At 34.9% G+C, this 25,879-nt stretch overlaps 1 protein-coding gene across 1 annotated transcript in view; it reads right to left on the bottom strand.

The window, feature by feature from the left end:
* The window catches only part of MACROD2 (mono-ADP ribosylhydrolase 2), a 1,987,236-nt gene that overhangs the window by 1,330,191 nt on the left and 631,166 nt on the right, over positions 1-25,879 (bottom strand). The gene's annotated exons all lie outside the window — the stretch shown is intronic.

Below are 25,879 nucleotides of genomic sequence, written 5' to 3'. Positions count from 1 at the left end.
TGTACCTGAAATAATCTGCTCTTCATCTCAGCCTCTTAAAATCTTAACTATCTTTAGGTATCAAATTGTAATGGCATCTGCTTCAGAAAGTGGTCTCCAATTCACCCTGGCTCTTCTCTCTCAAGGTAAATAAATGAGACCTCATTCTTTTCTGAGTCATATAAATTTTTTTTTGTTTTTATTTACTCTTTTTTATTTATGTAATGGAAGTTGTGATACTCCACCTAAACCTCCCTTTAGAAATTATGTGTGTATCCCCCTATCTGCTGGAAGAGCTACCAGAAGACACCCTGAGCTGTCAGCTCTATTTGGAGATTGCTTTGGCTACAGAAATGTGTCCTATCCAAGGTCACTCCTTCCAGCAGCTGTATCCGACTACTGATCAACATGGACAACTCGAGACAACGCTGAAGAGTTGTCCCAACCCAGAGCTCCTTGTGGGGTTGGTTTGTTGGCAATGGCAATGCGTTGATATTTAACTTCTCTCCCTGATCAATCATGCTTCTTCTGTGCCTCTCCTTCCCCTCCACCACAAACAGAGGTGTGGATCCCAAGACCGCTTCCTAATAAATATGCTACATGCTCCATCTTAGAGTCAGCTTCCTAAAGAATCAAAATTGCAATATGGCACTTAAACATGGTCAATTTTTATTCTATTAAAGTCTTGTCTGTATTTATTCATGTTCCCCATCACACACTAGATTAAAAACTCTTCAGAGCATGGATTGTATTTTCAAATCATATATGCCTGCAGTGCTGAGCATTGGATATCAAGACTCAAAATTGTGTAGCATGTATAAATGAATAAATGAATAAGGGAGGGAATGAATAATTAATGCCTGATATTAGCACCTCCATAGTGCTGCAAGGTCTTTCTTTGCACATCTAAAGAGTCATCAACATGTTTTCCTTAATTGGCAAGTATTTGATGAGCATTAGTTACAAATAAGACATTTGGCTAGATGCTCTGGGGAGGAGTGTATAAAAAGAAGTAACATACTCCCTGCCCTCAGAAAGTTTATAATTTAGTCAGCAGGATAATTACAGTCAACATATATGGTGGTTGTTCCCAAGTTTGACTGCTCATTAGAATCACATCAAAAGTTTTAATGACTTCCATGACTGGGTCCCATCCCCAAAGAATTGGATTAAATTGGTCAGGTGTGCAGCTTGGACATCAAGCTCCTCAGGTCATTCTAATGTGTCACTGAAGCTGAAAACCTGAATTATAAAGAGCTTTTATGTTCTAAGTACTGCTGTGAATGCTTAACTAATTTAATCTCCATGATGACATTAGTAAGAAAATTACTACAATTATCATCATTTTATAGACAAAAAAATTAAGGCATAGGAGAGTGAAGTAATTTGTCCAAAGTCACACAGTTGACTAGGTTTGGAATTCAAATCCCAAAACTTAGGCTCTGGATATGCGGTTCTTTACTGTACTGTCTCTTTTGCAGAGCCAGAGTGAAATATAAACTATTTTATGTTTTAGTATAGTTTTATAGAAATATTTTATCATTTGAAAACTGGGAGGCCTCCATGATGGAACAACAACCTCCACCTTAGACTTTTGGGTTGCACTTTGACTCTAACTATTAGAGTAAGAAGGAACTGGGGCGCTTGGGTGACTCAGTCAGTTGAGCGACCAACTTCAGCTCAGGTCATGATCTCACGGTTTGTGAGTTCGAGCCCAGCATTGGGCTCTGTGCTAACAGCTCAGAGCCTGGAGCCTGCTTCTGATTCTGTCTCCCTCTCTCTCTGCCCCTCCCCCGCTCACACTCTCTCTCTGTCTCAGAAATAAATAAACATTAAAAAAATATATTTAGAGTACGAAGGAACTTTAATTTCATCCACTAAGGGAAGCTAAGGATAATGACGAGTTTACATAGGCAGATAGGGTAAAAATAGGCTAGATAAATTAACTTGAAATTTCCTTAGCACTTTGCAACTTATGGCTTAAAGTGGACTCTTATTTAATTGTTTTGTAATACAAATGAAATAGTCTGTGTGGTTTCTTAAATCTATAGTTCTCCTGAGTTAATTGTGTCTAAATAATTTTAAGATATTCCTTCTTTCACATCCAGAAACAACAAAGAAAAGAAGCAACGAGCAAAGAAAAAGGAATGATGGAAGCCATGTGAACCAGAGGAAAAAAACTGGGGTATCCTTTCACCGCTGTATTTTCTTTGTCTCCTTAACACCCTGCTCTCTCTTTTTTTCACAACCTTTTCTTATCTTCATAGTTAACAGACTTTGAAATAGTTGTCAAATAAATAATTGGATCCTTAAATTGCTTTGATCCTCTCCATTGCTCTCATTCGTACTTACTAAGTTCTCTTTTTCCTCCTCCAGTCTTGCCTGTTACGTTCTGTTGTTCCCCATATACATTAACTAACAGAAGCAGAAGCATCTCCCTGCCCAAAATAAATCACTCCATCACAGAGAAATAAATGCCCCAGAAAAGATGTCCATAAATCTCTATGAGATTTAGAGCACAATTTTAGGGAAAGCATATAGATCATAACTTATTCTTATAGCTCTCTCTGTGTATTTATCATATACAAAGGTGTATCACAAACATACTTCAAATGATAGAACTAGAGAAGAATGTAATAACCAGATTCAAAGCCTTCATGTGGTCAAAATGGAAACTTGAAAATAGTTCCTGATTTTTAATACAACTTCTACTATATCACTGGTTTTAATACCCTATTAAAAGTGAAGCTCCAAATTAATATTTGGGAATTATTCCCTAGGTCTTCAATGAGACTTGCAAAATTTGAAATATTTTTAGGTTCTTTCCCAGGAAGATTTAATAACTTAAAACCTTTGTGATATACCTCAGAATATTTAAAACAGTCCTATATATGTATATAAGCAACAAAGTATAACATTGAAAATACAATGGGAGATATACATATCTACAGATATACAGTAGGGCACAAATGATTTTTGGTAAGTAGTAGCTGATTTTTTTCCCTCTGTCTCTCAAACCCAAACCTACTACATTTTTATATTATTTTATAATTTAAAAAGTCATAAGGAACATTTTCAAATTCGCCATAATAAGAACTATATCAACACCTTTGTAGTTGCCAGCATGATTATTTTAGGAGCTGCCACTTCATAGCATATTAACACATTAAAACAACCCACTCCGCAGTAACACAATATTGTAGGTAACTATGTAAGAGTTGAGTTTAACGAGAGCTATGCAAATTAAATGCAATATTATGCAATTTTATTTTTTATATTTGTGTGTGGGGTGTGTGTGTGTATATGTGTATGTGTATATATCCCACACATGCCCACCCTGTCCCTGTTTCCAGATACCAATTGATATCATTTACTCACTGGGAAATCACAATGCACTATAATATCTGTTGCAATACCCATAAAGTCTAGAATAATCATAAAAGATAGTTACAAAGCCAATGAATATCCAAAATTTGACAAGCCCCCTATAATGAGTAGAATAGTTCCTAATTTTGCAAAGTTTATAGAGTTTCAAAAGTAGGTTTTTGTATCTTTCATGTTATGTTATATTATGTTATCTAAATAGTTATATCTATATATATTATGGGAATCAAAAGCCTGATTTCATGGCCTACCACCGAGAATTAACTATTTGGTAAATGAAGACTGTGTTAATTGTATTTAACTTGTTTCCCCTTAGTGTTTAAACATCTGGCTAGATAATTTGCACCTAAAAATCTCTATAAACAACACACAGTTCCTAACAGATACAGCCCAGTATTTTTAAATGCCAAATTGATTAAAACTGCAGAATTCAAGGTAAGAAAGAATAAAAAAGACCATGATTCTATTTCCTCTCACATAAAATAATTTTGTACCTCTTGCCTTTTAGAAAAATTGATGCTGTTTATATTTTAAATATTAGATGAGTATCTGAATAACCCACTATATAATTTAAAATCATACATTTTTGAGAGGGGGGAAGGGAGGGAGGGAGGGAGGTAGAGGAGGGGCAGAGAGAGAGGGAGAAAGCAAATTTAAGCAGGCTCCATGCCCAGTGTGGAGCTCCACATTGAGCTTGATCTCATGACCATGAGATCATGACCTGAGCTGAAATCAAGAGTCAGACAATTAACTGACTGAGCCACCCAGGCACACCTATAATCATACATTTTTAAAGGTAGCTAATTGAAGAGCAAAGAAAGTATTAGACAGCTAAATGAACCAAAGCATGTGTTTTTTTAAAACCTTAATATTTCAGCCATAATAGTATACCTTTAAATTTCTGATTTTCCTAAGGCTAAAGGCCAAGTTTAAGAAAAGAATCCTATACGGATTTACTAAGAAGAAGAAGTAAGGCCCTTCATAATCACAGATCAGAGTCCTGGGCAGACAACATGGCATGAATCCAGGTTTGCAGTGGGATTACTGCAGATCACACCCTGAGCCAGGACCGTGAGTAGAGCCTAGATTTGAGGTGCTGCGTTGTTTTCACCTTTTGAAGGCCAGATCCTTCCTTCTTTTTTATGAGATGTAATAGTCAAATTATGACCAAAACAAAAATGGGTCATAGCTGATCTCTGCACATGAAGAAGACTGCAAATAGAACGAATGTAATTTGATAAATAGTAAAACTGAATTTTTACCAAGCTTGTGCAAGAAATAATAATTGATGGCATTTGTTTTTCACTATGTGGTAGACTTTCTTCTTTATTTATATTGTTCATTTAATCCTCAAAAGTAGGCAATATCATTTTCATCATTTAACACACAAAGAAATAAAAGTACAAAATGGTTATAGGACTTGTCCAAGCCTTTACAATTAGCAAGTGGTTCTGGTGGGTTTTGAATCCAGGTAGTTTGGCACAACGAGCCACATTTATAACCAGTATACCATCTTATGGTATAACCCACCAAATATCTGAAGGGAATATTCTGAAAATGTATGTCAAGAAGCAATTAAATTGCACCAAAGCCTTCTGTGAAACTCCTAAAAAGCTCTTGTAAAGTAATGCTTGTCAGATGAGTCTTCAGTACAGAATTAACTCTACTTTGTCTGTTTTACCTAATGCTTGAATTACAATCCAAGCTAACAGCATTATCTTGCATACCTTAACCATCACAAAGAATAATAACAATAATAATAAAAATTGGCCTATTTATATTGGCCTACTTTTACCATTTTCAAAGCATTTTCATCTTTATTATTATTATTATTATTATCATTATTATTAATGTATACTTTGACATATATTATCTCATTCTCAGGGAAAAACAAAAGAAAATCTCAATCCATACTAGACTTTACTAATTAAAATCTGTCATTCTGTATTTCCAGAATCATTTAAAATACATCATAGGAGAAACGAAAGTGTGTATTTTGACCCAAATACAACCTCTACAATAGGAAATATTATACCTACATATCAATAAATTTTTTTTTCAGCAAAGAATAACTATTTTTGAATTCATCCCAACACTATTGCCAACCTGAGAAATAAACTGATCAGTGGGTAAAAAAGAAGCCCCAGGGAAACGTAAATTACCAGAAGAGCACCTTATAACAAAAAGAAAGAGAAACTTTACAGTGATAAATACTTTCTTATTCATGTATGAAAATGAAATATTCTATTGTGTTTTCTTGGAAAATGAATCCCATGGCAACTTTACCTATATATTAACATAAGACATTTACATCCAATATAATACAGAAGGTCTATATTTGATGAAATGGATATGTCTCAGAAAACCTGTTTATTAAACCATATTTTCAATCTTTTAATGTGGTTAATTATTAAAGACATTCTAAATAAACCCCTTCCAGAGTAAATGGTCCATCCTATTAATTTTGATTCTTTGCTGTTGTTCATTTGTTTGCCAAATTCAGATTTCTCAATTTAAATCAGAGAGTGCAGCATTTCAATCTGGTTAAAGAAAGAGTCTGCTTATTGCTGCTTGAACTTTAAAGACAAGAGGGTTATATAAGACAGTATACATAGGCTTTATATGAACTTTAAGAAATAAAAGAACAGAGGAAAAAGAAACTTCCTAATCATTCACTAGAAAGAGATTAAGCTCTTAAAGACTTTTTTCCCCATGTGTTAAAATACTGATCCTTGGGATCTTCTCTCCAGTGTAAGAAGAGAAGTTTCGTTCTGTTCTATGGTCCATGACCTCAGAGACCATGTTATCTTTCAGTCAGTGATCACAAGACAGATGAAGCAATATGGAGATGTCTATTTTCATATAAATCTATCACTTCTTCTGAAACCAAACTCTGAACACATGACTTACTGAGAATCGGTCATTTGTGTAATCTTCATATACATAAGTATTTTTGCAAAGAAAAGAAGGATGCTTTATAGTGTTTAGTATTTGAAAAATTAGGTTATATGAAGTTCGGAGTAGTAGGTTCATGAAAGATCTTCTAAAAGAGATGCACACTAACTTCTTGCACAAGCACAAAGCAAAAAGACAAGATGGTAAAGAGGTGACCTTTAAGTACTTTACACCACCATCCCCTATACATATATCAAACCAGCTAGTCCTCAACAAGAATTCCCTGTATCATAAATGGCAACATAATCACTAAAAGTGTTCAAAACCCAAGCCCAAGAATCATCCTTGACTCATCTCCTTTCTCACCCAAACATCAGAACAACAGCAACTACTGGCAGTTCAACTTCTCCAATACATTTTGAACCCTCCAATTTCCATTTCTAATGTTACAACTCCCACACCACAACCATCTCACACTTCTTCAAAAGGCTCTTAGTGTATTTCACCTGCTTTTACTCTTGACCCCAAAGCAATCTTTTTAAAGCCTCAAATGAGAACATGCTAATTCCTCTGCTTAAAAGCCTCCAATGCAGGCTTCTGCAATGCATTGCAATTATACTATTAAACTGCTTTCATATGAATAAACACTTCTCCAAAGAAGACATCCAGATGACCAACCGACACATGAAAAACTGCTCAACATTACTCATCATCAGGGAAATAGAAATGAAAACCGCAGTCAGATACTGCCTCACACCTGCAGTATACATAGGCTTTAGAACAGGTGTCAGAATGGCTAACACTAACAACTCAGACAACAACAGATGTTGGTAAGGATGCGGAGAGAGAGGATCTCTTTTGCACTCCTGGTGGGAATGCAAACGGGTACAGCCACTCTGGAAAACAGTCTGGAGGTTCGTCAAAAAATTAAAAATAGAACTACCCTACAACCCAGCAATTGCACTACTAGGCAGTTATCCAAGGGATACAGATGTGGTGTTTTGAAGGGGCACATGCACCCCAATGTTTATAGTAGCACTATCAACAATAGCTAAAGTATGGAAAGAGCCTAAATTTCTATCAACAGATGAATGGATAAAGAAGATGTGGAGTGTGTGTGTGTGTGTGTGTATACACACATACATACACAATGGAGTATTACTCAGCAATCAAAAAGAATGAAATCTTGCCATTTGCAGCTATGTGGATGAACTAGAGGGTACTATGCTAAGTGAAATTAGTCAGAGAAAGACAAATATCATATGACGTTACCCATATGAGGACTTTAAGATACAAAACAGATGAACATAAGGGAAGGGAAGTAAAAATAATTTAAAAACAGGGAGAGGGACAAAACATAATAGACTCCTAAATATGGAGAACAAACAGAGGTTACTGGAGGGGTTGTGGGAGGGGGGATGGGCTAAATGGGTAAGGGGCATTAAGGAATCTACTCCTGAAATCATTGTTGCACTACATGCTAACTTGGATGCAAATTTTAAAAAAGGAAATAAATAAATAAACTGCTTTCTGTGGCACACAGATCTCACATAACTGAAACCTCAGGTACCACTCTGTCTCTGTTCCTGCCACACTGGCCTTCTTCTCACTGTCACTGAGCAGAACTGACTTATCCACATCTGAAAGTAGTCATATTTTTTATCCCCTTTTTTTGGAATGCATATCCCTTATTCATCTCTTTCTCAGCTGAAATGTTATCTCCTTAGAGAAACCATCCCTGATGACCCTAAGGTAGCACGCATCTACCCTCCAATCACTCTTTCCAAATACCTATCTCTTCTTTATATCCCCTTACAAATTATATTTCAATTTATGAAATATATCCCCCTTTTTAGATCTTCTTTCAAATCATAGTATTCATCTACTTGGTTACAGATTTACTAATTATTTAGAAATCACTTACTAATTATTTACACTTGTCATCCCCATCACCACCACTACCACTTTCAGAAGGCACACTCCCTGAGAATAGGGACCTAACTCTGTTATTCACTATCCCAGCACCAAGTAAAGCCCTAGCACACTGTCAGTGACCAATAATTATCAGCTAACTGAATGAATGGATGGATGGATGAGATACAAAGTAAAATCCTGAAAGATAGGCTAGATTATCCCCACCCTCCAGGCAGCATTTTCTCTGCCTGGGGAAAACCTCTAAAACACACAAGAGCTACCCCATAGCAGTACTTCTCAGTGGAAGAGGCAAGAGTGATTTTACCCCCAGGATGTATGTGACAATATGTGGGGGGAAAAAATATCCTTGTCACAACTGGGAAGGGGAGGGATTGCTATCAGCATCTAGTAGAGACCAGGGATGCAGCTTACTTTCTACAATGCATAGGATAATTCTAGACAGCAAAGAATTATCTGGCCCAAAATGTCAATAGAGCTGAAGTTGAGGAACTATATTTTATAATATTCACTTGGGTCTGAACCTCTACATCTAGCTTTGTAGGGCTAATGTGGAATGAGAAATGTCTTTTTGGATTTTAAGTTCCTTTTATTTAGTAAATAGCAAAAGAACATTACTGTGAAATTTATGGATGCCAAGGGGGAAACAGCAAAGAGTCCTCGTGGTGTGTTATAGGGTGAAAACATGATATATCATTCGTAGATATTTTCCAGGAAACTGTAAAAACAATTTAAAATATTTCAACTAACTTTCTACCACAGGAAAAGAAATCTTGTTCTTTCTTTTGTCTTCTTATACTCTATTTTTTTCCTTTCCATAGGCCTTTCATTATGATCTTTTGGTATTCCTTCGGGTTCTTCTCAATTCAGAGGCAAAAACTATGGCATAGATTTATTGATTTACTATCCCCACAAATAAGTACTATTCATAAAGTAGCTTTAGCAAAGGATCATTCTAGCTTAATTGTTGTGCAGTACTGAACACAAAGGAAATCCATTTTATTTGAGGAAGGAAAAGGGTTAAGTGTAATTAGAAGAAAAAATCCTTAAGTCAAGGAATTCAAGGAACATGTTTTGGTGTACAAGACATGATGAGAAATGAATTAAATAAAGAGGAGATGGCTAAAAAGGGTTTATACCCTCATTGTCACAATGTGAGTAGAGAACAGAATTAAGAGTTCACAAAGTGATGGTGCAATTGACAGAATTTCCCCCCTGAGGCCCTCCTCCTCCTCCTTATACTGGTTCTTGTCCACCTCCTTGTGCTAATACAGGTCCAACTCTTATTCAGGATGGGTGGGGCCAGTTGTGTTTATAATTCAGACTTTCCTGGACATTAGAAAGGTAATCTAAGCATATATTTCATGCTGTATAACATCTTCAGTGGAATCTGGAGTAATACTCTATAATCAAGCACATTTACATTTGGTAGCCAAACATATGAATATCCACATCAAGGATGAGAAGTTACAATTATAAATAGTTTCATATGGTTATGAAAATATTTTGGTTCTTAGAACTTTCTGGATTCTGAAAAACAAATTTCAGAATTTCATATAAGGGATTTTGAATCTTTAATAGTGTGAGGAGAGACATATACCAATGAAATAAATTGCTATGAGCTCACTTTGGACGAGAGAGGGAAATAGAGTTGGAAAGATTGACAGGCAGTGGACATAGGGTAAAATCATGAGGTATGAACTTCTGTTACATTCCTCTAAGCTGGAAAACTTCCTATGTATCTCAAAGCTTGTCTCTATCCAGTTGACAATAGTAGTCGATGAAAATAAATTCCAATTTATGAATTCACACTACTTCAGCAGTCCTATTGTGGCACCACTCTGTATGAAAGGGATCTGGGGATGAGAGATGGATATAGAGTCCCTGCTGATTCTGCTTGTTACCGGGATTCTTTCCTGTGTATTGTTGCAACCAAAGGGGTTGGCCAGGGAGAAGGGGGTATCAATACAGATGAAATTCAATTTATCATAAGATGGTGTAAGAGTCAGAAGATAACATGAAGAGATGTTTTCTCAAAATGCAAACATTGATTTTCTGTGGAATGTGAAACTACGGGTAGCTTGATGTGTGTGTGTGTGTGTGTGTGTGTGTGTGTGTGTGTGTGTGTACATTTATCTATTTCTTCCTTTAATGGGCATGTATTACTTATATAACAACAGTTAGCTTTCATGAAGTTTTTTTTTTTTTAGTTAACGAACTAGTACTTGAAAAATAAAAGTTACCTGAAAAATAAAAGTAGATATATCAGAAAATGCAGCTACTCTCACAATTAAAACAACAAAAAGTCTTCCATAGGAAAGCGTACCCTAATTCTAAAGAAAGAAAAAATCAATAGCTAAATGACAAAATAAATTACAAAATTTTTAAAAATCTTCTTACTCTGCGTAGGTTCTAACTCAAGATTATTATTGGTACAGAAAAACTATTTAAAATAATAGATCCATAGTTATACTCTCTGACATAAACTAATAATTTATTGTCAAATATGCCTCTAATACTGTTCTAAGCACAGAACTACAGCAACCTCTACTCTTCAGGCTCAGGATTTTAATTTAATAGGGTAAAATAGTAATTATGATTACACTGAACCAATTAACTTAATTGATGATGACAATATAGTTGATGTTTATTGCCTGCTCAAAAAGTGCCTGGCACTGTTGTAAGCATGCTACATATATTTTCTTAGATAATTTCCCCAAGAGTCCTATGAGGAATATGTATTACTGTCTCAATTTTGGACATGAGAAAACTGGACTTCAAAGTTAGGTTACTTGCCCAAGTCACTCATATAATAATAGCAGAGTTGAGACCCAACCATATTTATTTTTCTTACTGTACAGCCCATTTTTAAAACTACTTTGGTATATATTTACTTAAATGGATGTAGAAAGATAATGACAGTTAAATTCATTTGTTTAAACTTAGGAAGCACCTCAGTATTATTCTAGGCCATGCTTATGAACAGTAACAAGTACCCAGTCTATTTTACAACTCTAAAATTACTTTCTCATGGGGTATCCTTGGGAACTGATAAGGCATCTATATCTACAAAGAAAATCAGCAGTAGTGAATAAAGTTTCATCCTATTATCCCTAAGTAATATGACTGACAAGACAAACACACACACACACACACACACACACACACACACTATTACAAATAGGGATATTCTATAATGCTTACAGGTATTGTTCCCTTATGTGAAATACCTTTTAAACAAAAAGAGATTCAGACTTTAGAAGTAATTATTAGAAAACTAATTATATTAAGGCAACAAGTCAAAATTCAGTTGAGAATTCTCTAAAAAGAATTTAAAAAATAATAAATTCTGGGGTCACCTGGGTGTGGCACAGTTGGTTAAGCTTCCAACTTTTGTTCAGATCATGATCTCATCTTCGAGCTTGGGATTCTCTGTCCCCCTCTCTGTGCCCCTCCCCTGTTTTACTCTCTCTTTCAAAAATAAACATTTGTTTAAAAAAAAAGTTCGGTAGAAGAATCAGAATCCACTAACTCTATAACAAATAAGTACATTCTTGAGAAATGTTTTAATAGATACTGGAAAATTAAATTAAATGATGCTTCAGAATATAGTATAAACCCTGTGGAATTTAGTGTCAGAAAACCTAACTTACAGTCTATACTTCCCCCCTTTTATGGACTGAGTTTTGTCCCCCATAAAAGATGCTGAAGTCCTAACCCTCAGTAACTGTGAATATTATTTTGGAAACTGTCTTTGCCAATGATCAAGTTAAGACCCATGAAAGTGGGTCTTAATGCAATATGACTGGTGTGCTTCTATAAAGAAGACATTTGGACACACAGACTGAGAATACTAGAAGTTTAGAAGACAGGCATGAAACAGATTCATCCTCAACCCTCAGAAGGAACCAACTCTGCCAATGCTTGATTTGATATTTCTGACCTCCAGAAGTACGAGACAATAATTTTCTGTAGACTTTGTGACAGTAGCCCCAGGAAGGAAATATACTCCCTAACTAGCTATTTGGATTAAGTCCAATTTTATAGCTTCCAACCTTTCTAGTGTGAATTAGAGAAGGTAATATGTATCATAGCTACGTCACTGGGTTTTTGAGAAGCAAAGGTACAAGCATTAACTGTACAGCATTATGCGGTCATACGTGTGATGAAGGCATGTTCAGACAGAGATCAAGCAGAAGTGGAATGCCCAATCAGGAATTTATTTTAAAATGATAACAGCTTTCATAAGTAAATTTAGAGACACTAGTTTTCCTGGCATCTTGAAGGTATCTCCTTAGTCATATGAATGTGAGGCATGAAAGCAACTTCTTCCTTGAAGAAGGGAGAGAATTTGGAATATGATGAAAGATGCCATTTGCTGAGGCCCCCGATCATCCTGGAAGAAAGAATCTAGGCCTGCTCCCTAAGATTCAAAGTTTGGGAGACTTATTAAAATGGATCAGGATGAAATCCACCAAAACTCTGTGGCAGGAAAGAACAATGAAACACTGAAATAAAACTGTCTTGATGAAAGGTAGCACATCAACTGGAGACTTGGGTTTTGACATAGGGATGTGTTTGAGAGATGACTTCAGCTTGTCATTTATACAGGAAGCTCTTCCAAACTCAGATGCTCTGCCATAAGGCCATCATGCTTTGGGGAATAATGATTAGATCTGAAAATGTGAACTAAAAGAGCTGTACATGAGGTATCCCTATGAGCTGATAAGGGACCATGTCTACCTACAAGGGCAACCAGGGAATAAATATCAGCTGCAAGAACTGTGCAAGGTTCATTTACCATGGCATCACTGTGTGGCAGCCAAAAGCAACAGTAAAAATGAATGACTCAACTCAAATGTGTTCTCTGTTCTCTGCTGGCAGTTGGAAGGTGGAATGTCTCCCCTTCAGATTTAGCAAGATTCAGGTTTCCTGAATAATTAAGGAGGAATGGAAAATCTTAGGAAGGAGACACTAAACTTCCTGCCATTACCATATATAATTGCTTGAACCATTAATTTGACAAACAAAAGAAATGTGACTATTCTCAGGCCAAAACCAAAGTATAGTAGAGATTCCATATGGCACCCAAGTCAGAAGAAGAAGTGTAGACTCAGGTCCAGTGGCCAGTGAAGGTACATAAGACACCTAAGGTACGCAAGCCTGGAAAGGATCAGAGAAAAGGTGTTCTTGATTATCTTCCAACTGTGTCAGGAGGCCTGTGGTTAGATCTTACTGACTTGAAGGGCTTCAAAGCAAAAGAGTCTTAAGTAATAGGAATTTCAATAACAAAATAACCCAGAAGGTGGTCTTAATTCTGCTTGTTACTAACTCTGAGATATTGTCTAAGTCACTTAAAGTCGATACAGTTCCATTTCCTCATCTGTAAAATATGGATGGTAATAACACTTTGCTCATGGGATTATGAGCAACAAAAGATTAATGCCTAAGAAAATTCCCTGCCAACTGAAAAATGTCATACTAACAGTAGATACTTTCAATTATTATTACTAATATGAGAAAATAGTCCAGTAAAACCTCACATCAAGATAATGATTACCTATTTTTCTTATTAATCATCCTTCATTTTTTAAAGTTTTTTTTCAATGTTTACTTATTTGAGACAGAGAAACAGAGTGGAGGAGGGGCAGAGAGAGAGGGAAACAGAATCTGAAGCATGCTCCAGGCTCTGAGCCATCAGCACAGAGCCCAATGCGGGGCTCGAACCCACAAAGCACTGGATCATGACCGGCCGAAGTTGGACGCTTAACCAACTGAGCCACCCAGGTGCCCCAATCATCCTTCCTTTATTATTCAGAATTTCAACAACTTTAGAAAAATCCAATGAACATGAGACTGCAAGTATTAGCTCATGCCAAAATTCTGAAATTTCATTCTCTGTACATGAGCATACACTGGTTTTCCACAGCTAAGGCTACCCACTTCTCTTTCAGAGAGATATTAAGAATGGAAAATAATGTCTGCAAGTAGCCAAGGCTGCTATAGGCTATTGTGCAGGACCAAACTTGGGAAAGAACAAAAATCATCTTCCAACTTCTTTGATGTAATCGGTACCATCATCCACAATTGTCCAAACTGCAAACAGTTTCTTCCCCTTCTAGTGCCTCAGTATTCTGTACACCACAAGCTATTAAGATGCATAAATTCTTCAAGCCTGAGCAAGTTACACATTCAGAGAGTAACAAAGATAAAAAAAATAAATGAAAAACAAAGTGGTACTTGGCAGTCTGTTAAAAAACAATAAAATTACTATATGATGCAAACTAATCAGCAACAAATTTCCTAATAATATACTATATGTTCTGTTTCTCTTCAGAGAAAATGAAACTTCTATAAATGATATTAAAGTAAAATCAGAAAACCCATTGTCTATTAAACTAGATGCTTAAAGTCTGGTAGTGATACATGTTGTCTCTTATTCTATAATTGGATAATGCTGGTCTGTCTTTGGTATTGAGGAATTAAAGCTTATTTCTCTCCCTCTCACACTATATTTCTATTAGATCAGTGGGACATAATCATTTATAACATGGAAATGTGTATATATAAAGATATCAAAGGGCCTAGACTATTTTCATAGGTCCTTTATTAATTAAATTAACTTAGCAAAGATGGAAGAAGACTTGACAAACTAATTTATTTAACTTTTCCATTTTTAAGGAATAATTAGGATGGTAGAGAGTATTGCTGAAAAGTATAGAAAAAGTCATAAGGAGCAGATAATTTTGCAGGATAGATGACAATTTTTCACCCCAGCTATTTAAAATTTTAGCTAAAATCTTAGTTACAAAGCACATTTACAAACAGCAGTTAGCTTATAGATGGAAATACAATGTCTTTGTTGCAAGTAGCATCAGTTTAATTCACCAACTTAATGAACAACTTTCTATGCGCCATGTACTCTGCTTTTAGTTATTGGGGATACAGGAGTAGATAAGACATAACCCATGGTCTTAAGATGCTCCGATGGTCTAGTAAGAAAGATAGATATGTAAATTAAATAAATACAGTGTGAGAAGCTTAACCACAAAGTACAGAGGTAGGCCAGAGGAGGAAAACATGAACTATTTAGGAAGGAGGTATTGGAGAAATATTGTTGGGTGAACAAATATAAATGTCAGTTTTAAATTTATTTTAATGGACATAAGCTACAAATCAGCTGGCTAATGAATCAATCAAGAAAAGGTATGGGGAAAGCAACATGTCTCAGGCACTAGAAGATGTTTAAGGGATGTAATTAAGCAGTGATGGCCAGGACTACATTATGCCTTTCATGGACCTGAGCCACTTTTGCTCCATTAATTTTTTTTTGAAAATTATATTTTATAATTGTATTGGTAATAAAGATGAATAATATATTAACATATATATAATGACATCATATAAATATATATATATTATATATTTATTCAACCTAAAAGTTTATTTTTTCCTCTGGTTTTAAAAGAAATTAAAATATTTTCATGGGCCCCTAAAAAGTATTGTGGGTTCTCCACATTATACCTACTCTACTTCATGGATGTCAGCCCTGGGGTTGACTTTTATGAGTCAACCCTATTTAAGCATTTCATATATATTATGACATTTAACTCTGTCTACAGGTTGGTGTTTACAGAAGGGGACCCCTGGGTTCAGAGTGGCAAGCAACTTTCTCAAGGTCACACAGTTAACAAGACAGAAAGCTCAGATTTAAACCAAGCATTTGGAGTTGATCCAAAGCCTATATACTTTCTCCTGCCATGTCAATTCCTCATGTAATACACAGTACCAGCCCCCAATCAAATTACCTTCAGTGCAAGGAAATGGGTATGTGTGGAAGCAAAGGCAATGCATATGGATCACATGAGCTTTAGAAATAGAGAGGATTATAACAGAAAATATATTACATTTGTACTAATGTACATTTGTACATTAATACAAATGCAATAACAAAATGAAGCATGGTCTGAAGTAGGTGTCAATATGGATGTAACATGGACCACTGGCTAGGAGCCCACCACTGAAGCTTGAGTGCTTGGGTACAAATCTCTGCTTTATAAATGCTATTTAATTTCTCTGAGCCATGGTTTCTTCATCTATAAAATGGTGATAATGTAATGTCATGGTGTTAAATTAAAAATTAGATTATTTAACATTTGAATAGTATTTAGAATTGTACCTGACACAGAGTAAAAACCTAATAAAAGCTAATTATATATATACATATATATACATGTATATATGTATATATATACATGTATATATATATGTGCATATATACATATATACATATATACATATATGTGTATATATATACGCACATATATACACACACATACATATACATATATAAATACAAATATATATACAAATATATTTGTATTTAGAACTTCTTACAATATACAATTGAAAAATTAAAATACTAACTATATCTTTTTGGAGTTTTCTCAATATAATAACAAAAAACAAATATATGTACACAGTCTCCTGTTATAGATTTTTACTGAAACAATGTCTTTAATGCAATCCCAGAATGTAGATGATGGATATGGAAATGATACTATTTTTCCCATTTTATAACTGAGAAAATTCAGCTACTGAAAGATTAAGTGATTTGACTGACAGCTGAAAGTTTTTTGGGATGATGATGGCCTTGCCACATTTTCAAAAACTTAATCACTTGTTCCTGAATATATTAATTTCTTAACATGTCAGCCCTATCCAGACAGTGTGGTGGACTCAATAGCTGAGTTTCTCCTACTCTCCAGGTCTTAATTCAGAGTAACAGCTGAAAATATCAACCTCTCTATGCTTTCAACACCTTAATTCAACTCACAGCCCTATTCCTACTGCCATGATAGCTATCTCAGTCACTGGTACCACCTTCCTCCTCATCACATGGGGTCATATCTCAGCTCATCTTGAAACCCTCCCCTTTTTCCTCCCCATGTGAGGCCAGTGCCAAGTCATGTCAATTCTCATGCAGAGTGCCTCTTGCATATGTTCCCACCTTCCCATTACTAATGCCACTGCCTGCTCCATTCAGGACTTTATTAAATCTGCTCCTTATTATAATTCCACTCGCCCTTTGAAGCTCTGATAGACAGCTCTTCTAATTCTTCTCCTATACCCTACTACTCCTCCCCCATTTCCTGTCACCTCTGTCCTCAATCAGTGCTTCAATAGTATTGATTATTCATTTTAATAGGGCTCAACATAAGTGTCATCTCTTCTGGAAGCCTTTGCCACTCCAGCCTCTGCCTCCCCCTATTCTTTCCTTTGCTTTCTACAATTCTTTTTTTTTTTTTTCCATATCTTTATAATTGTATTTAAAACACAGACATAACTATTTGGGAATGCCTTACCCTGCTAGATGGTTACCCCCCGCCCTGACATACCCAGAAGAGCTTTTGTAGACTTCAACACAAATCCATATTCTTTTTTTTCTTTTTTTTAAATGTTTGTTTATTTTTGAGAGAGAGAGAGACAGTGTGAGTGGGGAAGGAGCATAGAGAGGCAGACACAGAATCCAAAGCAGGCTCCAGGCACTGAGCTGTCAGCACAGAGCCCAACATGGGGCGTAAACTCACAAACCATGAAATCATAACTTGAGCTGAAGTCAGACGCTCAACTGACTGAGCCATCCAAGCACCCCAATACACATTCTTTGAATCAAAAGGTATAAATCAATATAGTTAGCCGCATTTATATCTATATTTTTTCTTAAACTTTTAAGCATATATCCAAAACCAAAAAACATTATCTTATTGATATAATACAAACATAATTAAACTGTGCTTAGAGTATGATAACTTCTTCTATCATACTGATGATTTATATGTTATAATCCTTTTATCTTTGAATCTAGCCCAACATTTATGGCATGCATCATAGCACCACAGAGAATATGGATAATGGGAAATTGCAGGGCAATAGGAAGTCTGAAATCCTTTGTTACAGGCATTTGCTAAACCTTTCCCTACCCATTTCCTCACATACACTTAGGCTATCGGGATAGCTTCACAGTAAATAAATTCTACGATTTTCACAATAAGTACCCATTGTGAAAATTACTTAATTAACATGTAAATCAATTAATATATATAGTTTCTCCAGAGAAATGTTTGTTGAACCAACAGGAAAAATTAAGAATTCAAAATATAAACAGAGTACACTTTAGCACTGGGCATAAAAATTCTTATTACCACCATAAAATTATATTCAGTACTACCATTACTATTTTTTAAAGTCACAGATTGTCGGACTTAAAACTCCTGCTTAAATAGAAAAATATTAGAATATTCATACTGGAAGTCAGTATCAAATCCTAAAAAGATAAATACTTCTGAAAAAATGGTTATTGTGAATGCAAAAAATACATAAAGGAAAGAAGGCTAGGCTTTTGTTCTACATTTTAAATTAGAAATATCAGAAGAAATTTGACAGAAACTTGCATATAGCTTAAGCAAAATGTTCTTACAAAGAATTTTAATGCAATAGTGATGTTGGAGTGAGTCGGCAGATGAATGTGCTGCTTGCAGAAATGCTTCTGGGAACGTCCATATGTTTGATTGTAATGTTCATTACTTTTAAACTCTAATTAAAATAAACTTCCAACCTGGAGTTGGAAGTCCTTACTGGAGGCTGAAAGCAAGCAAACAAAATAGAGAAGCACAGATTTGTTTATGTTGGAGACCTTTGATAAGAAGAGTGTATTTTTTCATAGAAACAGAGTACAAACTTGTGGTTGCCAGAGTGGGGAGGTGGGGGGAATGGGTGAAATAGGTAAATAGATTAAAAGATACAAACCTCCAGTTATAAAATAAACAAGCCATGGGGATGAAAAAAGCACAGCATAGGGAAATAGTAATATTGTTATAACTTTGTATGGTGACAGATGGTAACTATACTTATCATGGTGAGCATTTTGTGATGTAAATTGCCTAATCATCATGTTGTACACCTGAAACTAATATGATATTGTATGTCAGCTATATTTTTTCAATTACAAAAAGCCTATGTTTTTAATCACTCATATTTGGACACATAGCCATAGTGCCACAAAACACCTCAGCATAAAGAAAAGTTCAATAGGTAACTCCAAAGTAGAAGTTTTAAAGATACAAATTTTTGAATTTACATTAATGTCAGTGAATATTATATAATTGAGTATTAAACTTCTCTATTTCCTATTAGAATTTCAAAATTTGAAATATATAAATTGGAGATAACATTAGGAGACTTTAAAAATAAAACCAAAAAAAAAAAAAAGAAAGGAAAATGAGAGACAATTGGATTTGCCACATATGGGGTAAAAGCAACAACTGAGCTAATAATTATAGCCTCTCCCCTAAATGTGATTATCCCTAAGGCTAGTGAATAATGAACCAGATTTCATTTCAGCCAACTTGCCTTCTCTATTTTCCTTGAAACAAGATAGTTGGGTAAGTCAGTTCCTGAGTGTTAGAAGCTTAATTTTCAAAGCAGATTTTCCAAAATGATTCCAGATTTTAAGATGACAAAGTTTCTTGATATTTTTCACATGTTTTTTGAAGGCTAAATAAGCACTTCCAAGTCAACTTGCTCTTTGGGCACTCTTCCCTCTATATTTCTTCAAAAACATTACTGTATTTGGAAATTAAAAGATTAAGAAATGCTTTTGTGAAGAAATGAAAAGCCAAGAACAACAAACTGCTTTCATTCCCACATAAGACTTACTTGGTTTCAATCAAATGTTTATAATAGTAATTTATTTACACTGTAATGGAAACATATCCACTGCGTATAAGCAATAGTGATGCAATTTCATCAAGAACTCATCACTTAACATCCCCCGAGAGAGAACAAAACTGGAAAAAGTGTTCTTCAAATGGAATGCTTTTTGCAGAATGTATTTCTGAGACCAAACAAACATTTTTAAAAAGATGACACTTCATTATAAATTTCCAGTACCGTGATGTTAATAACCATGACACTGAACACCAAATTTCAAATCATAATAATTTACATGATGGAAGTAATTCTGAATGTGAGATGTTCAAATGATAACAGGTTACACATGTATAGGGCTTTACAGATTACAAATCACATTTACAAACATACCTCATTTGATTCTCCAATGAATCCAACAAGGCGGGATTTATTAACTCCATTGTTCAAATGAGCAAACTGAATCTCAGAGATGGTGGGCAACATGCCTAAAGTCACGGCTTAACAAGTGCATGATCAAAGGAATCAAATTTGGATCTTCAGATTCTAATTTCTTTACATTCTGCTACCTCTAAAAGTGGAAGTGTAACAACCAAAATAGACACATGGTCATAATAATTTTGTAATTTTACTGGTGAAATAGGATGGGTAGAAGTACTAAAGGAAAACAAGAGTACTGAAAGAAGACAGAAACTCCATTTTTCCACAGGCTATAATCATAAATTTTATAAGATAACTAACTGATAGGAAGAAAAAAAAAGCTCATTCAAGAAAATAAGCTCTCAGTAATAGCTTTAGATAAGTCATAGGTGCTCATTCCTTCTGAGCATATTTGCCACTTTAATTACTATCATCTCAGAAGGCCATCATTTAAATGGATAGCAACAGAGGGAGGGAGAAGAAAAAGTATAGAAAATCATCACGACATGTGAGAATCACATTTATGTGTTTTATGGTAAAAGTTCCCCTTAGAGATGTTTTTACCATGATTTTAAATGGTTTCACTGTGGGGCACCTGAGTGGCTCACTCATTTGAGTGTATGACTTCAGCTCAGGTCATGATCTCATGGTTCATGAGTTCAAGCCCCACATCGGGTTTTGTGCTGACAGCCTAGACCCTGGAGTCTGCTTCAGATTCTGTGTCTCCTCTCTCTTTCCTCCCCACCCCCCCATTTGTGCTCTGTCTCTTTCTGTATCTCAAAAATAAATAAACATTAAAAAAAATTAATGGTTTTACTGTGAGTTAACTTTTTTCTCCAGTCATATCTACTTAATTGGGAATAGGCAAGGAAAAGGAAGCAAACTGTGTTCAACTAAGATAGAGCTTGATAAGAGAATATGAGACAGAGACAAGGAGGTGAGAGTATTTGTTCAGAAGTTGTAATGATAGATCATGGAATCTAAATTAGACCAGGAAGGAAATGAAGGCAGGAGAGGCTGATGTACAGTGAGAAGGTGTCAGCACAATGGATTAGTCATCTAAGTAAGGTCAAATAATTGTGATGGGGCTACCAGAGCAAATAGACTAATGATTTGAGATTTCAGGGGTGATGCAATTTCTTGTGACACAGGGCCCAGAGTTGATAGAGAGAAAGGTAAACAGTGGTGAGGAAGGCAAGAAATTGAGAAGTAATGCTCCTCAACTAGAATTCAAAGAGGCATCTACATAGATGCTAAAGTCACTTAGGCTGATATCAGGAGTAGGGAGAAAGAAAGTGGATCAGGAACTTGATTCTTCAATGAATAAAGTGAACTGAATAGGAGACTGACAATGACAATAAGAGGACAAGAAAAATGACCTATTTTACCACCAAAAAAGCAACTCTGAATCATGATTCAAATTTTAATCCTCTACTTGTGATCAAAAATGTATGTAAACCACAGAAGAGTGATACAGATGAGCAAATCTGCACCATTTGTGTTCATTTATTTGTGCCATTAAATAAAGGAAATTCCTTTCCAATTCAGTCCCTTTCAACCTTCAAAAGGAAAGGCAAGATGGGAACAATAGTCTGTTTAATTTATCACCTGTCATTTGACATATGGTTAGGACAAATCAGTTCCTGAATATTTTCACACAAGATAAAGCTTCTTTTACATTATACTTCCTAAAGGTACTAGAAGTCCTGAAATTTTTATTAGAAATTTCAAATATTTTTTTAGAAAGTCAAAAGTGCCATTAATATGAAATTCTTCAAATAAAGAATTTGCATTTAAATGGAAAGAACTGACTTTTCACAATAAAGACAGAAACTCCTCCCTGATATATAGTAATGTTTGTTGTTACTAGAAAAAAAACTGTGAAAAAATCAAAATACAGATGTTTGGTACAGAATTCAACTATTTAATTTGGTTCTGGTATAGAATATAAATGTTACACACACACGTAAGTGTATAACTTTGAACAGAATGGTGTTTTCACTGCTATTATGTATAAATACAAAACATTTCTGAAGAACAATTTGACAACATGTAGTAAGAACCATAAGAAGTACATAACATTTGACATAGCAATTCTACTTGTAATTCACCCTGAGGAGAAAATTAGACATACGGGCAAAGATGTGCTTACACGGATGTTACTCATGTGATTATGTATGCTATGAATGATTAGAGACACAAAATGTGGATTAAGTAAATTTCGATAAAATCATAGACTTAGAAAACCCAGCTATCATTAAAAATGAAAATGGAGGAGCACCTGGGGAGCTCAGTTGGTTGAGCATCCGACTCTTGATTTCTTCAGTTCATGATCCTAAGGTCATGAAATAAATCCCTGAATCAGACTCTGGGTGGGGTGTGGAGTCTGCTTAAGATTCTCTCTCTCTCTCTCTCTCTCTCTCTCTCTCTCTTTCTCTCTCTCTCTCTGCCCCTCTCCCACCTCATGCTCTCTTTCTCTCTCTAAAATAAAATAAAATGAAAATGAAAATGGAGCTTTGTGTTTGCTACCATGAGATGTTTATAATGGATTAAGTGAACAAAACTAAATACAAATCAATACATATGTTTTGACCCATTTTTATGATTATATGTCATTATTAGTATTTATATGTCCATAGCCCTACATTAAAAAAATCCAGGAAAGGTGTATAATGAAATAATAATGGAGACTGAGGTGCTAATTTCTCTTATTTTCTAACTTTTCCACAACAAATCTATACTGTATGTTATTTATTTCAGAGACAAAGAGATAAAATACTGTATTATTTTAAACTTCTAAATTACTTAAACTGTGATAGTACAGATAGTTGGCAAATATCTAACATTTAAATATATATATATTTAAATATACAAATATATATATATCCATATATATATATTTATAAATATATTTGGTTGTGACAAAGGACTAGAAAGTTGTGTTAGTTTTTCTCCCAAAGCAGCATTCTCCATATTTGAATAAACCTATGTAAGTTCTCTTTCTTTTTTTCATTTAAAATAAGTGGACCAATGCCAATCCAGTGAGAGAAAACTGAAAATATCACAGATGAATACTAGACAGAAGAAAACAGAGAAGACAAACTGCAGAGATGAAAAAGTAGGGAGAAGAAGGTAAAGGAAAAGCCAGCAGAAATACCTCCCTCCCTGAATTTCTTATGGTTCCCTTGGGCAAAGTTATTTTCTCTGTAGTCCTACTATCATCATTTGCATGTCTTTAATAGCATGCCAAGTCTCATTTAGTATCTCTACCTGCTTGAGAATCTCACTTAGTCTCTGAGAGCCTCTATTCTAGCCCTATCTCCTAGCTTCATACTTGGAACTAAAAGAAGCTTATAAAAATTGTTTTAGATGAATGGGAGGACTTAAAAGAATTGAAAACCACCTATCTTACCCCTTTCTTGGAACTCAACAGCTCTATATTCATGAAGTCTAGGTAAAAAGGAATTTACTACATACATATATATATATATATATGATTTTAACATAATCACTTTTTTTAAAATTTTTTAATGTGTTAATGTTTTATTTATTTTTGAGACAGAAAGAGACAGAGCATGAGTCGGGGAGGGGCACAGAGAGAGCAAGACACAGAATCTGAAGCAGGCTCCAGGCTCTGAGCTGTCAGCACAGAGCCCGAATCACTTTTTTTTAAATACTATAGATACAATTCTGGAAGGATACAAATAAATATGTTAGTAGTAGTAGTAGTAGTAGTATGCTTGGCATCTTTGTAAATTTATAAAGAATAAATTTATTAATATAATAAAGTTGGTGAAATTGATCAGAAAAATAATTTCTATGACACAAATATGTCATATGCTTTGTTTTTGTGCTGTGTGTCAAAAAATCAAGTAAATATTAAGAACTTTTATCCAAAGAGGATGTCATGATCCTACTTATTCTTAGCTTTTCCAAATCGCATTTGTTTTGCCACCACAAAGCTGTTAATTAAAGCAGCTATAATGCAAAACCACTAAGTCTGTTAATTATATTCCTTATTCCTTCTTCCCTCACTCACTTCACCTTGTTTTATTCTTAATTCACACTGCATATAAACAGCAATTAAAGTACAAATCAAAATGTTACTTGCAGATATACATCTCATTACTATACACAATCCGTACTCGTAAATACATCTGACTTTTACAAGAAATTTAGCCAATTATTTTCTTCTAATCAAGCAAGAACACTAATGTGTATGTATATTGAATTAAAAAAAAAAAAAAAACCAACAAGGGGCCCCTGGGTAGCTCATTCGGTTGAGCGTCTGACTTTGGCTCAGGTCACATGATATCACTATGAGTTCGAGCCCTGCGTTGGGCTCTGTGCTGACAGCTCAGAGCCTGGAGCCTGCTTCAGATTCTGTGTCTCCCTCTCTCTCTGCCTCTCCCCCACTTGTGCTCTGTCTCTCTCTTAAAAATAAATAAAATGTAAAAAAAAATGTAAAAAAGAAAAACAGGAATATATTTTATGAATACAAAATACTGGTATAATAGAAAAATAGTTTAGGAGAACATTAAATATACCTCTTACTTGTTATCTTATTTATAGAAAAAATTACTCACATACTGTAATGCATGTCTTTAAAATAAAATTTCAACCTAACATTTTGTCATAATTAAGATACAGAGTAATATTGACTATAACAATCATCTATAGTCATTTACCTAAAACTCAAACTATCTCAGCAATGTTTTAGGATCACATAATAGCAAAATTTAAGAAATGACTTGCCAGCACTAAATTTTCTAAATATGAGGAAAAATCACAGTTAAAGAAACTACAAACAGAATGAAACATTTTATCTTGCTTACTCTAGAAAAAAATGAAATATTGTGCAACCTATTAATGTTGAGATAGATCTGCTATAGCTACTGCTAATAAACGATACCTATACACCCAATAAAAACAATCTAAAAGATGAGAATACCCAAAGACACTTAAGAATATGCATTTCCTGAGGCACCTGGGTGATTAAGTGGATTAAGCAGCTTACTAGCTGACTTTGGCTCAGGTCCTGATCTCAAGGTTTCTGAGTTCGAGCCCCGCACAAAGCCTGCTTTGGATCCTCTGTCTCCTTCCCTCTGTGCCCCCCCCCCCCCCGTTCACACTCTCATACTCTCACTCTCTCTCTCTCAAAAATAAATAAACATTAAAAAAAAGAATATGTATTGCCTCTGTATTACAATTTTCCCTTCTTTTAGCAAGGGGAGTCAAATGTTCCAAAGTTTCTAAAACATAACAACTACATTGTGAACTACTATCCTTGACTTTTTTTATTTTTAATTTTTATCATTTTTTATCTTTGACTTTTTGAGCTGCTTCTTCCAATTCAGCCTAGCCATGGAACAGCCATATTTAACCTTCTAAAATACAGAGGGCTTTGTGTCACCTTCTCATTCAAATATCCCTCATGGCTGCCTCTTCTCTACCAATTATTATTTTTTTGTGGGGGGGGGGATGTTTTTTAACAAATACCAAAGCAAAACACAAAACAAAAATACAACATCCAAATGTACTGGTGATTCCCTACCAAACA

The sequence above is a fragment of the Acinonyx jubatus genome, chromosome A3 (assembly GCF_027475565.1).
Source record: "Acinonyx jubatus isolate Ajub_Pintada_27869175 chromosome A3, VMU_Ajub_asm_v1.0, whole genome shotgun sequence".
In the NCBI taxonomy this organism is placed as follows: domain Eukaryota; kingdom Metazoa; phylum Chordata; class Mammalia; order Carnivora; family Felidae; genus Acinonyx; species Acinonyx jubatus.
Note: the sequence above shows the minus strand (reverse complement) of the source record. Positions and strands in the feature narration are given on the sequence as shown.